Source organism: Pinus tabuliformis, chromosome 1_1 (genome assembly GCF_031772625.1).
Source record: "Pinus tabuliformis cultivar Carrire ecotype Pingquan chromosome 1_1, CPIR1, whole genome shotgun sequence".
In the NCBI taxonomy this organism is placed as follows: Eukaryota; Viridiplantae; Streptophyta; class Pinopsida; order Pinales; family Pinaceae; genus Pinus; species Pinus tabuliformis.
The window spans coordinates 508925905-508938990 of NC_142297.1; positions in this window are offsets into that span (position 1 = coordinate 508925905).

Below are 13086 nucleotides of genomic sequence, written 5' to 3' on the forward strand. Positions count from 1 at the left end.
GATTGCACATATATATAATAATAATTTTTAAATATTTTTAATATATATATATATATATATATATATATTATTATATATATTCGCGTTTCCCCGTTTCCAAAATTTGGGGAGGTCGCGTTTCATTTCGCTTCCCGTTTCGGAAACTCGTTTCTGTTTCCCCATTTCGTGCAACTTAGCACCAAACCCTGCTACTTTGAGTGGTAGCAATAAGCATTTAGACATGGAGCAATAGAAACCCTACATAAAACATTTAAAGCATGCAAAATATCAATAATCAGCATTAAACTTACAAAATATTCCACAGTACCTCTCCTTTCAACCCCAAAATAGTGTTTCCATGCAAAAATCACATCCAAGAACAAGTCGCATCCACAAAAGATCACATTATGCCCAAGTACTGCATGAGAAAGCAACTCAAAACTCTTTTTAGAGAGATCGAACTCACATGTGATGATGAAAATAGAAGTGAGGGGGAGGCTCTATTTATGTGAACCTTCTCCCACTCACTTTACAAGATAAATGACTAAAAGCCCTATTAACAAGTACACTTTTGGGTGTTTCACGAGAAAGAGGTTACAAGCCAACCTCATAGCTCAAAAGCAAGACAAATATGCCATAAAATCCCACACGTGTGGGAATAAATGCTCCAATAGTGTGGAGGCACCCTCCAAAAGAGCTAAATAAGCCCTCAAATTGTGAGACAATGGATATGCAGTGCGCCATACTCCAAGAAGTGCCTTGTTGACCTCTACTGGTCAACTACCCATGCAGTACACCCCCCTTTTCTTTGCAAAAAGGGGCAGCACTTAATCAGCGTGTTCGTGCCATCCTGCAGTCATCAGCAGCTTAATCATTTTGATTGTAAACCCAGTCTGCATATATGAATTGTAAATAATCTTAGCAGACATGAGTCATGTATGTAAATTGCCTAGGTGGACCTAACTTTCTGATGGTAATCTGCGTCCCGGAAGGTTTTTCGTCTCACCGATCCATGATCGGCAGAGTTTTCCTTCAAACCTGACCCCAAAGCCGGGATGGATTTTGTCATTAGAACTTTAGGAGAATCCTAGTGTGTTAATCTGCTAGATTATAGTTGTGTCGCAAAAACTGGGTGATTTGTGAGGGTCTGTATTAAGTGGGTTTGTCCCCTTGAGATGTAAATTGTAAAAGTCATCATGAAATGTGTCTTGAGGGTTGAAAATGTTTTAAATCCCCTCATGAGTCCTAAGTCCTAGGTCCTAGGTGATGTTTCCAAAGGCTTAGTTCGATGATCTATTTTAAAATGAATTAAGAAATTAAAAAATAAATAATAAAATTAATAAAAAATTAAAAAAATAAAAATAAATAAAAAATTAAAAAATAAAGCAAAAACCCTAACTAATAAAATAATAATATTTTAAGTGAATGCATGCAAAATATTATTTTTTAATAAATCGACGTATGAGATCAAGAGATGTCTTGATCCTCATCAACGGTCGAGATCATTTTAGCATGGATCACTCAAACTAGCCGTTGGAAGCCATTTCCTTTAAGTAGGGTGCTAGGGGTCAGTTCGGATCATTGGAAGATCTATGAGTCTAAGACTGAAGAAGCTCTCTTGTAAATCTGTTTCTGGTTAATAAAGGAAGACTTTGGGGTCCATATCTTGCTGGTGTTACTCTCTTGAAATGTTGTGAGATTGTTTAATTTTCTGCATATGTTATTTTCAGCCGTTGATAATAGCTTTTTGTAGAGTATTGTGAGCACAGGTATCTTGTTCACTTGCTAGGGTTTGAGTGTTGTTAGGATTTCTGAAGTAATGGCAGGTATCTCCATTACTTCCTGAGATCTAGCAGCATTTTTGCCCTCTTTACTGATGGTTGTTTTGAGCTGTGCAGAAAACCCTTTCTGAAGGAAATTTGTGGGCATTCGGGGAAGTTCTCGGCTGAACCAGCCAACTCCCGCAAGCATTTTTTGCTAAGCCCAGTTGGATTTGATCCTGAGTCTATCATTCGGTTTATTTTTCTAAGTTGCATGAGAGATTTTCTTAAGTTTCTTCACAGTGAAAACCTAAAATTTCTGTTCTTTAAAATATTTTCGTGCTTATTGCTGAATCTGGCTGTTAAGGGGCCAAAAATCTGTACATTAAATAGCTGTTCTAGGGTTTCAATTTTTTTTTAATTAGGGTTTTATTTTCTTTTCATTGCAGTTGCCCAGGATCGGCCCACAGGTAATTCCTTCAAAATTTTTGATGCAGGCTTCATTGTTCAATCTGAATGCAATAAATTCTTATGTGTATACAGCTTGCTCAGCCAGCAGATCCGAGTCCGACTTCCCTTCACGCGGAAAAACAGCAGATATTCACTCCAGCGTCCGTGGATATTTCAAACTGAAATAGCAATGTGCCTCAAAACTACTAACGTATCTCCCTCACCGCCGGCTGCACACTCTCAAAAGTAGCACGAAAATTTTATTAGTCGAAAAACTCACGAGTGCGATTTCTGGGCTCTGGTTACAAAGCACAAAATCTGTCCAAGAAATCGTATGTACCTTTTCTGGCCGTCAAAAAAAAACTCGGGATTTCCATTGGCTCGTCGTAGAATTTCTGGTGAGATTACACAGGCGGTAACGCAAATTGCTTTCGATTTCTGTTTAAAGATATCGCATTCCAGGTATTGCCTTCAGAACCCTTTGCGTGTTCAATGGTCTGCCGTCAATCTTTGCTTTGGCTGGGGTCACGTATCATCACGTATCACCATTCCGTTATTGACTTGCCGCCGTCACCTGTAATCCACTTCCGCTGCGGGGATAACTGTATACTCTAAATCGATTTTCCTTGATTTATGCTGGCATTTCACTGCTTCCGCGTTCAGATTCTGGTTTGACTGCCGTCGTATTTTGCTGGGTTGCACACGATATCACAACCTGATTGTGCTTGCAGTCGTTTTTCACAATTCGGTTTCAGCTGAGCATCGAGCTCCATTCACGCGGCAACAGAGAAGACGCTTTTCGTTTTCCTGGGTTACACAATATGTATTGGGGCTCTGCGTTGCGTGTTCAGGTCAGAGAGTCGTTTTCATTTATCCGCAATTCGTTCTAGATCATTTCGGTGCATATTTTGATTTAGACGTAGGTGTTTTATTTTGATTTCATTTGGTTTAGGACGTAGCTTTGTTTTTTTTTTTTTTTAGAATAGATTAAAAATCGATTTTAATTTAGTTAATTAGATTTCATTAAATTTTGTTTTATAATTTGATTTTAATTTATTTTCTTTTAAAGTATATATGTATGAAAACAAAAAAAAAAATGCGTCAAGGGTTTTGTTAGATTTTCATGTTAAAATTTTGATTTAATTATTTTGGCTTAGGTTTTAGAGATTTTCAAATTTTAGTTTTATTTTAGGCCAAAGTTTCATTTTAGATTTTATTTAAAAAAAAAAAAAAAAAAAATTAAAAATTATTTTTGCCAGATTCAGTTGTTTTCATGTTATATCTTTCACGCTGAGATCTAAATTTTCAAGTCGAGATACGAAATTGATATCTAGTTAATGATTTAAGATTCTCGTGGTGTTTTAAGGCATTTATCTCTTCAAAATTTTCAGTTGCTGGATATCGTTTTGGTCATGTGATTTAGCTGATACCTTTCGATGACAAATGATTGCTGTTCACGATTTACGTTTCTATATCATTTAACAAGTAATCATCTTAACCATAATCTCTTAAGGCACTGGCCTGCTAAATTAATTAAATCTTTTTAGTGATTATCTTAATCATATCTCGTGTCTCCCAACCAACTGGTCGACAGTTGGTCTCATCATCTCATAGGGTCTACCCCCCTTAGCCGCGGGAGACAGGCTTAAACAGAGGGATCGGGGATCAGAGTGACAGCCCCCGGTCTGAGGGTTGTCGTGTCAATCTGCGCGACAACATTTTTTGGCGCCGTTGCCGGGGATAGAGTTTTTCTGTTCCTGGAAGTTTCATCGACATTCACCTTCTCATCTTTCTCATCTCTCATTTTGAGCTGGCAAATTCAACCTTTTGGGTTATCATTTGGATCTTTTATTGCCTTATTTTTCGCCATATCAGTAGCATCTCTTCGGTTTGTTTCTTGTTTGGGTGGCGACTCCACTTTCTCATTCTTCCCAGACAAGAAGCTTTCCTCATATCTGCTTGTGGTTACTTTTTGGATCCTAGAATCAGATTCATTGTTCAAGTGGCGACTCCACTTCTTGCATCCTTTGATTTTCTTGAGCAAAGATCTAGTTCTATCATCCATTTTATCCCTTATTTTTCATCATGGATTATTCATTTAAACCATGTCATTTTACTGATAATCTCCATGATCTTCCGAAAGAGGCCATTTCTAAATTATTTAAGTTCTCGGGTGGTGATTCGGTCGCTGTTAGAAAGCATTTAAACAGGTTTACTTGTGTAATGATCTTATATTGTAGATTTCCTCAATATAATCATGAAGATTTCAAGATGCGTCTATTTGTCCATTCTTTAGAGGGTGATGCCTTGAATTGGTTTAATAATTTTCCTAATGATTTTTTCGCTTCTTTACAAGACATTCTCAATGCTTTTAAAGATAGATATGATAGTCCAAACAGCTTGCCTTCTACCTCTAAAATTGTGCAAATGAAAGAAAGTAATCTTATAAAAAATCTAACTGTTGAAGAAAGTTTTCAAGATCAGAATGTGTCATCCACCGGAAATATCGCAGACCAAGTTCATGATAGTGAAAAATCAGGGACAAATGACAATGAAAAGGAAGAGCAAAAGCAAATTATACAAGAACTAATGATGCTGGTAAAAAATATGGAGGCTAATCAAACTAATTATGCAATGACGTGAGAACTTTGTGCACCCACCTTGAAAAACGTAATAGGGAGATAGAGATTATGCAAAATCAGCATGCTAAAGAAATTGAGGCCATGAAGACTAATCATGAAACAGAAATTAGATTCATGCAAAGCAAGATGTCAGGCTTAGAAGAAAATATGGCGACCATGAAAGCTGATCATGACAGGGAAATTGATTCTATGCGAAACAAGTTATTAATTATGGATCATCAGTTGGCCACCATGCAAGCAAATCATAAAGACGAAATAAACTCTATACAGTATTTCTTGATGAACTTAAAAGAAAAGACCGATAAAGTAATAAAAGATATGGAATAACACCTGCCAGGCAAATCAGTGATTTAAAGGTTGAACACTCTAGTCAGATGGATGTCATTAAAATAAGGATTCTAAAGTTTCAACAATGGTCAGAGGATAAGAGAAACCAGGGGACATCAATAGATCAGAAACCTTCTCATTTGCTGCAACAAGCTCCATCTTATTATGAGAAGGTCATTGGTTCGAATGAAATAGGGTTAATTGAAGGTGATCCAGATAGACATAAAGATCAGATGCGGGATAAAGAAAGACATATCACGCATACTTCATCTGATAGTTTTGAAACAGAAAGTACCAGATCATCAGTAATTCAACCTGCCAGAAAGAAAAAGCGCAAGAGAAAGAAAATAAGAAGAAGATTTGACGCATCAGATGGCCGCGAGCAGCTTGATTTTCGGATAGGAAAGAGTCCTACCATATGCAAAATTGGACATGGCACATCCGACAAGCAGCCGACAGATTTGCCTGAAAGCAGGCAAATGCTCAGTATGCACTATATTGAACACATCTGATGCCGTAGGGCATCCTTTGTATCGTATTTCTAACCCTACTCCTTGTTTTTTCCGCATTTTTATTTCTTCTTTAGATAGTTAATAAATGAAGAGCTTTTATCTTTCCTGTGCTTAATGTATATGATGATTTTGGATGGACGCTACTTATTTTTGTGTTGTATGGATGCAGATTCTGGATTCTCACATTCCTGCAAGCAGCAACGTGTCCCCAAGTAGAGCCAGATGTTGACCTCTACTAGTCAACTACCCATGCAGTACACCCCCCTTTTCTTTGCAAAAAGAGGCAGCACCTGATCAGCGTGTCCGTGCCATCCTGCAGTCATCAGCAGCTTAATCATTTTGATTGTAAACCCAGTCTGCATATATGAATTGTAAATAATCTTAGCAGACATGAGTCATGTATGTAAATTGCCTAGGTGGACCTAACTTTCTGATGGTAATCTACGTCCCGGAAGGTTTTTCGTCTCACCGATCCATGATCGGCAGAGTTTTCCTTCAAACCTGACCCCAAAGCCGGGATGGATTTTGTCATTAGAACTTTAGGAGAATCCTAGTGTGTTAATCTGCTAGATTATAGTTGTCGCAGAAACTGGGTGATTTGTGAGGGTCTGTATTAAGTGGGTTTGCCCCCTTGAGATGTAAGTTGTAAAAGTCATCATGAAATGTGTCTTGAGGGTTGAAAATGTTTTAAATCCCCTCATGAGTCCTAAGTCCTAGGTCCTAGGTGATGTTTCCAAAGGCTTAGTTCGATGATCTATTTTAAAATGAATTAAGAAATTAAAAAATTAATAAAAAATAATAAAATAATAAAATTAATAAAAAATTAAAATAAATAAAAAATAATAAAAAATTAAAAAATAAAGCAAAAACCCTAACTAATAAAATAATAATATTTTAAGTGAATGCATGCAAAATATTATTTTTTAATAAATCGACGGATGAGATCAAGAGATGTCTTGATCCTCATCAACGGTCGAGATCATTTTAGCATGGATCTACTAGCCGTTGGAAGTCATTTCCTTTAAGTAGGGTGCTAGGGGTCAGTTCGGATCATTGGAAGATCTGTGAGTCTAAGACTGAAGAAGCTCTCTTGTAAATCTGTTTCTGGTTAATAAAGGAAGACTTTGGGGTCCATATCTTGCTGGTGTTACTCTCTTGAAATGCTGTGAGATTGTTTAATTTTCTGCATATGTTATTTTCAGCCGTTAATAATAGCTTTTTGTAGAGTATTGTGAGCACAGGTATCTTGTTCACTTGCTAGGGTTTAAGTGTTGTTAGGATTTCTGAAGTAATGGCAGGTATCTCCATTACTTCCTGAGATCTAGCAGCATTTTTGCCCTCTTTACTGATGGTTGTTTTGAGCTGTGCAGAAAACCCTTTCTGAAGGAAATTTGTGGGCGTTCGGGGAAGTTCTCGGCTGAACCAGCCAACTCCCGCAAGCATTTTTTGCTGAGCCCAGTTGGATTTGATCCTGGGTCTATCATTCGGTTTATTTTTCTAAGTTGCATGAGAGATTTTCTGAAGTTTCTTCACAGTGAAAACCTAAAATTTCTGTTCTTTAAAATATTTTCGTGCTTATTGCTGAATCTGGCTGTTAAGGGGCCAAAAATCTGTACATTAAACAGCTGTTCTAGGGTTTCAAATTTTTTTTAATTAGGGTTTTATTTTCTTTTCATTGCAGTTGCCCAGGATCGGCCCACAGGCAATTCCTTCAAAATTTTTGATGCAGGCTTCATTGTTAAATCTGAATGCAATAAATTTTTATGTGTATACAGCCTGCTCAGCCAGCAGATCCGAGTCCGACTTCCCTTCACGCGGAAAAACAGCAGATATTCACTCCAGCGTCCGTGGATATTTCAAACTGAAATAGCAGTGTGCCTCAAAACTACTGACGTGTCTCCCTCACCGCCGGCTGCACACTCTCAAAAGTAGCACGAAAATTTTATCAGTCGAAAAACTCACGAGTGCGATTTCTGGGCTCTGGTTACAAAGCACAAAATCTGTCCAAGAAATCGTATGTACCCTTTCTGGCCGTCAAAAAAAAACTCGGTATTTCCATTGGCTCGGCATCGAATTTCTGGTGAGATTACACAGGCGGTAACGCAAATTGCTTTCGATTTCTATTTAAAGATATCGCATGCCAGGTATTGTCTTTAGAACCCTTTGCGTGTTCAATGGTCTGCCGTCAATCTTTGCTTTGGCTGGGGTCACGTATCATCACGTATCACCATTTTGTTATTGACTCGCCGCCGTCACCTGTAATCCACTTCTGCTGCGGGGATAACTGTATACTCTAAATCGATTTTCCTTGATTTATGCTGGCATTTCACTGCTTCCGCGTTCAGATTCTGGTTTGACTGCCGTCGTATTTTGCTGGGCTGCACATGATATCACAACCTGATTGTGCTTGCAGTCGTTTTTCACAATTCGGTTTCAGCTGAGCATCGAGCTCCATTCACGCCGGCAACAGAGAAGACGGTTTTCGTTTTGCCTGGGTTACACAATATGTATTGCGGCTCTGCGTTGCGTGTTCAGGTCAGAGAGTCGTTTTCATTTATCCGCAATTCGTTCTAGATCATTTCGGTGCATATTTTGATTTAGACGTAGGTGTTTTATTTTGATTTCATTTGGTTTAGGACATAGCTTTGTTTTTTTTAGAATAGATTAAAAATCGATTTTAATTTAGTTAATTAGATTTCATTAAATTTTGTTTTATAATTTGATTTTAATTTATTTTCTTTTAAAGTATATATGTATGAAAACAAAAAAAAAAAATGCATCAAGGGTTTTGTTAGATTTTCATGTTAAAATTTTGATTTAATTATTTTGGCTTAGGTTTTAGAGATTTTCAAATTTTAGTTTTATTTTAGGCCAAAGTTTCATTTTAGATTTTATTTTAAAAAAAAAAAAAAAAATTAAAAATTATTTTTGCCAGATTCAGTTGTTTTCATGTTATATCTTTCACGCTGAGATCTAAATTTTCAAGTCGAGATACGAAATTGATATCTAGTTAATGATTTAAGATTCTCGTGGTGTTTTAAGGCATTTATCTCTTCAAAATTTTCAGTTGCTGGATATCGTTTTGGTCATGTGATTTAGCTGATACCTTTCGATGACAAATGATTGCTGTTCACGATTTACGTTTCTATATCATTTAACAAGTAATCATCTTAACCATAATCTCTTAAGGCACTGGTATGCTAAATTAATTAAATCTTTTTAGTGCTTATCTTAATCGATCTCGTGTCTCCCAACCAACTAGTCGACAGTTGGTCTCATCATCTCACAGGGTCTACCCCCCTTAGCCGCGGGAGACAGGCTTAAACGGAGGGATCGGGGATCAGAGTGACAGCCCCCGGTCTGAGGGTTGTCGTGTCAATCTGCGCGACAACATGCCTAAAGGATCATGTGAAATCCATCAAAAGTCTCCATGCAAACACATCATGCCCAAAGGTTCCCTACGTCATCCTCACAAGAGGAAGAGAAATGATGTGGCATCAAGTATGCTAAGCGTTGGGGCTCCACTGTAAGATACCCACCTAGGATACCTCAATTTTTTCCCCACAATATTCCTATGTTTGGTGAGTTTTTCAATGAGGAGTTTCGTCTAACAGTTTATAGATGTACTGTTGTAGGTGCATTCTGACGTTTGAATTTAATTAAACATCAACAGTAAACAACACATACCAAGATGATGCTTCAAACAACATTGAATAATATATATACTATGCCCAAAATTGCATACAATGCTAATATAAGTCTGTATAGTAATGAACTTAAACATAAGCAATCATTTCATAGTCTAGGCATAGGAATGTACCACAAACAATTAGAGTAGATGAACTTGGTGTGAGTCTAGGCATTATAATGAGTGACCCCAACAATGTATTCTTAATATATATAGGCTCCAAGACAGCTGAAAGTTCGACCTCCTTTCTACATGTAATGTTCCCAATTTTGTGAGTGCAAAAATCACTAAGGAGTTTTGCCAATTTTTCGTAAAAAGGGGCAAATATTATTTTCATTAGAAAATGCGGCAACATAATATTTTATTGGAGAAGGATAGCAAAAAAATATTTTATTGGCAAAGAGAGGCAAATTATTATTTTATTAAAATGGCGGCAAAAGTCACTAAGTGGAAAATGGCCCCCACCAATAAAATAATATTAAATAAGGAGTCTAGAAGCATGGGGAGAAATTATAGGAGGAGGATTGACTCATTTGTTGATCATCTTTCTCTATATATCTTTAGAACTTGAACTCTCTTGGAGTTGTTGAACACAAGAAGAGAAGTGTTGCTTAGCACAAGAATTCCAAGCAGAAATTCCACCCTCATCTCGGAGAATTTCGAGTGGTACCTGTTACCCACCATTTTGTGGGTGATATCCCTAGGAGAAAAAAATTCTCCACAGTGGTCCTCAGCCGAAAGCTAGCAACCCCTTGCAGCCACCAACTAGCTCGTTGTGCCATTTTCTCCGCCACCTGAGGCAGTCATGTGGTCTCTCACCCATCTGTCATGATCGTATTTTTGAAGGTGGGCCTCCCGAACCTAAAGGTATGCCTTGTCATTTGGTAATTGAGTATTGTAGTTTGCTTATCATGGACACTTTTGGGCATGGATTAATGGGGGGATTCGGTGGAAAGAATGGGCTAGGTCTGTGCTCTTGTCCCCTAGACCCCCTTTGTATATTAACCTTGGATTCTAGTCCTGTGGGATCTCTTTTACTGACCATTTTGCTTTATGGATGGTATTTCACGGGAAACCCTGATTTTGGTTGCGCAGTCCTGCTCCCTCATCCACATATATTACCACATTTCCACTCATTACTACCCCATTCATCATTTCTCTCACCTAGGTCCACATTCCTCCACTAAGTCCGCATAGGGTTAGCTCTCCCCTTACCCTTGCCTACACCTTGGGTCAGGCTTGGAATGATGCCCCAAAGGTTGATGCAACTAAAAAGAAAAGAAGAAGCAAAATTGGCCACATTCAACAGAAAACGTACCACAAAAATGCAAAAGATGGTCGAGACAAACGCATTTAGCACATGGGCAAAAGCCAACACATGAGCTCTACCCCATCATCATGGCCATCACCCTGGTTCCTGCAGGTTCTATGAGCCTCCTTCATCATATAGGAATCCATGATTATCCCAACCCCTAGTGGGAAATGAACCGCCTTACCTTAAAAGCGGATATCCACTGCTATATCTCACACATCATGCTCTTACCCCTTGAGCCCCGAGCAGTTAATTGAAGAAAAATCATAAAAGGGCAAAAGGAATATAAAGAAGGATGGAAAAATCAAGGTTGGGGCACCTCATGTACCACGATTGCTCCCTCCTATACATTATATATCCAACGGTGATCTTCCCTTCTACTAGCTACCCTTGTACCCCAACATGTGGCCTAAGGCTGCCCCTTCTCATCCCCTACTCTATTCACCTCTTTATCACATACCACCACCTTTTAAAGGATGTACCTTGGACATATTATCCCCTTTAGAAGTAGAAACCACCTAATGGGATACTTGGTTAACCCCATTTGGAGTTTAGAGACATTAGAACATGCCAAAGCCTATTATGGAAGGGCAGGCCATTATGAAGTCCCCAATTGTGGTACATGGTTTGTAAGCTCTTTTACTCAATTTCCTTGATGACTTGTTATACTGGAAGGCTAGGGGACGCATTGGATCTTATGCAAGATTGCAAGTGGTCTCCATCTCAGGTTTGTCTCCCTATACGGGGTCCTAACCCTCCAGAGGGCTACATTGGCACATGTAGGGTGTGTGTTGAGAGCCATGTGCCTCTATAGCAGTAGACAACACTCCATGGATCCCCAAAGATGTTCAGAGATTGGCTCGAGATCCACCTATTGGATGAGGAAGACGCACCTGATTCACCTTTGCCCAACGAGCCCCTAAGATGTACCATGCACTTGGCAGCTGACCCAAGACGTGTAGGATGACGTGGCATCACCTACACCATCATCAAAGCCCTTACAGATGGTCTATAGGCATATTCAAGTTATTTCGAGACCCATGAGGTTATTATTGTGCCCCCACACCCACTGGGAGCACCACAGTTTATTGTTTGGAGAACAAGGGGCCACCCCCTTGTCCATCACTTTTGAGGATCCTATTCTTCATTATGGCACCTATGGACCTCATCAGGCCTCTTGGAGGGCCTTACGACATGTATTGTTTATCATTTGACCTCTTGGGAGGCTTATTATTTCATTTATGAGCTAGTTTGGTGGGCTTGTCACCAAAAGTTAGGTTATTGGCACATTATTTTATTTTTGGGGCTTATGTAGGCTTAAGAGACTAATTTGAACTCATAATCAGTGTATAAATACAAGTGATATGAGTTCATTTTCTCATCATCACTTTGGATTGGATCTCTCTTCTCTTTAGAGAATTTCGCACTTTTCCTAGGATGAAGAATTGGAGCATGGATGAATTTTGATGTTTGGATTGGAGTATTTTTATCTTGGAGCTTCTTTATTGTCAAATTGTTGATGGTTGGATATGTTCTATTACATGTAAGTACACACTTTTAATGCTATTCTTGTTTTATTTTTGTCATATGCATTGAATGGGATTTTCGCTATAATAAGGCTAATTGCTACATTGCATAATTGCAAATTTGTGGAATCATTGTTTCTATATAGCATCTCTCAGTGTTTGGGCCATGTATGTGAATGAAATCTCCTAGGGATAATTCCACTGTGGAATTTATCTTGATAAGCCATCTCTTTTTCCAAGCTAAGTATAAAATCTTTGACGTCTCTTCCTCTTGCTCTAAAAGCTAAGCAAAGAAGTCCTTAAGGCCTCCATGACCGAAATACAAGTTCCTTTCTCATCATTCTCCTAGACTCATTTCTTCCCAAGGAATTAAAGCACTGGTCCTCCAATAGTTGATCACTCAAAGAATACTTTTCTTCACCTTTCCCTCTCTCTTCTAGGTCTAGCCAAGTTCGGTCACCTAGGGCATCATTTTCCTGACAAAATAGCCCAAGAAAAAGTTCAATCTCCTAGCCTCTCCTGTGTTGGTGTATCCTCAAGGCCTCCTCCAATTTTGAATCCATTCCTACGGTGGAGTTGTGAGATAACCCAAGCCCTAGCTTCGAGATCAAACTTTGCCCTAGTGTTCCCAAGGCTAGTGCCTCATAGAATCAATTTGAGACCTTTAAGTGGAAATTATTGCTTTGATCCTTTCCCCTTCCTTGTCTGGGTTAAGAACATCATTGGTTGCTAGATTCTTCCCCCCTTAACCTTGGTTGGGTCCACTTGGTCCCACACCTTTGAAAAGTCAAATATTCAAGAACCATTCGGCAAGTCAAGTTCAATAAGGATTTCAGGATTGGGAAACTCCTTCAAAAGGCATATTCCTCTAAACCTGACCCTCAAATCCT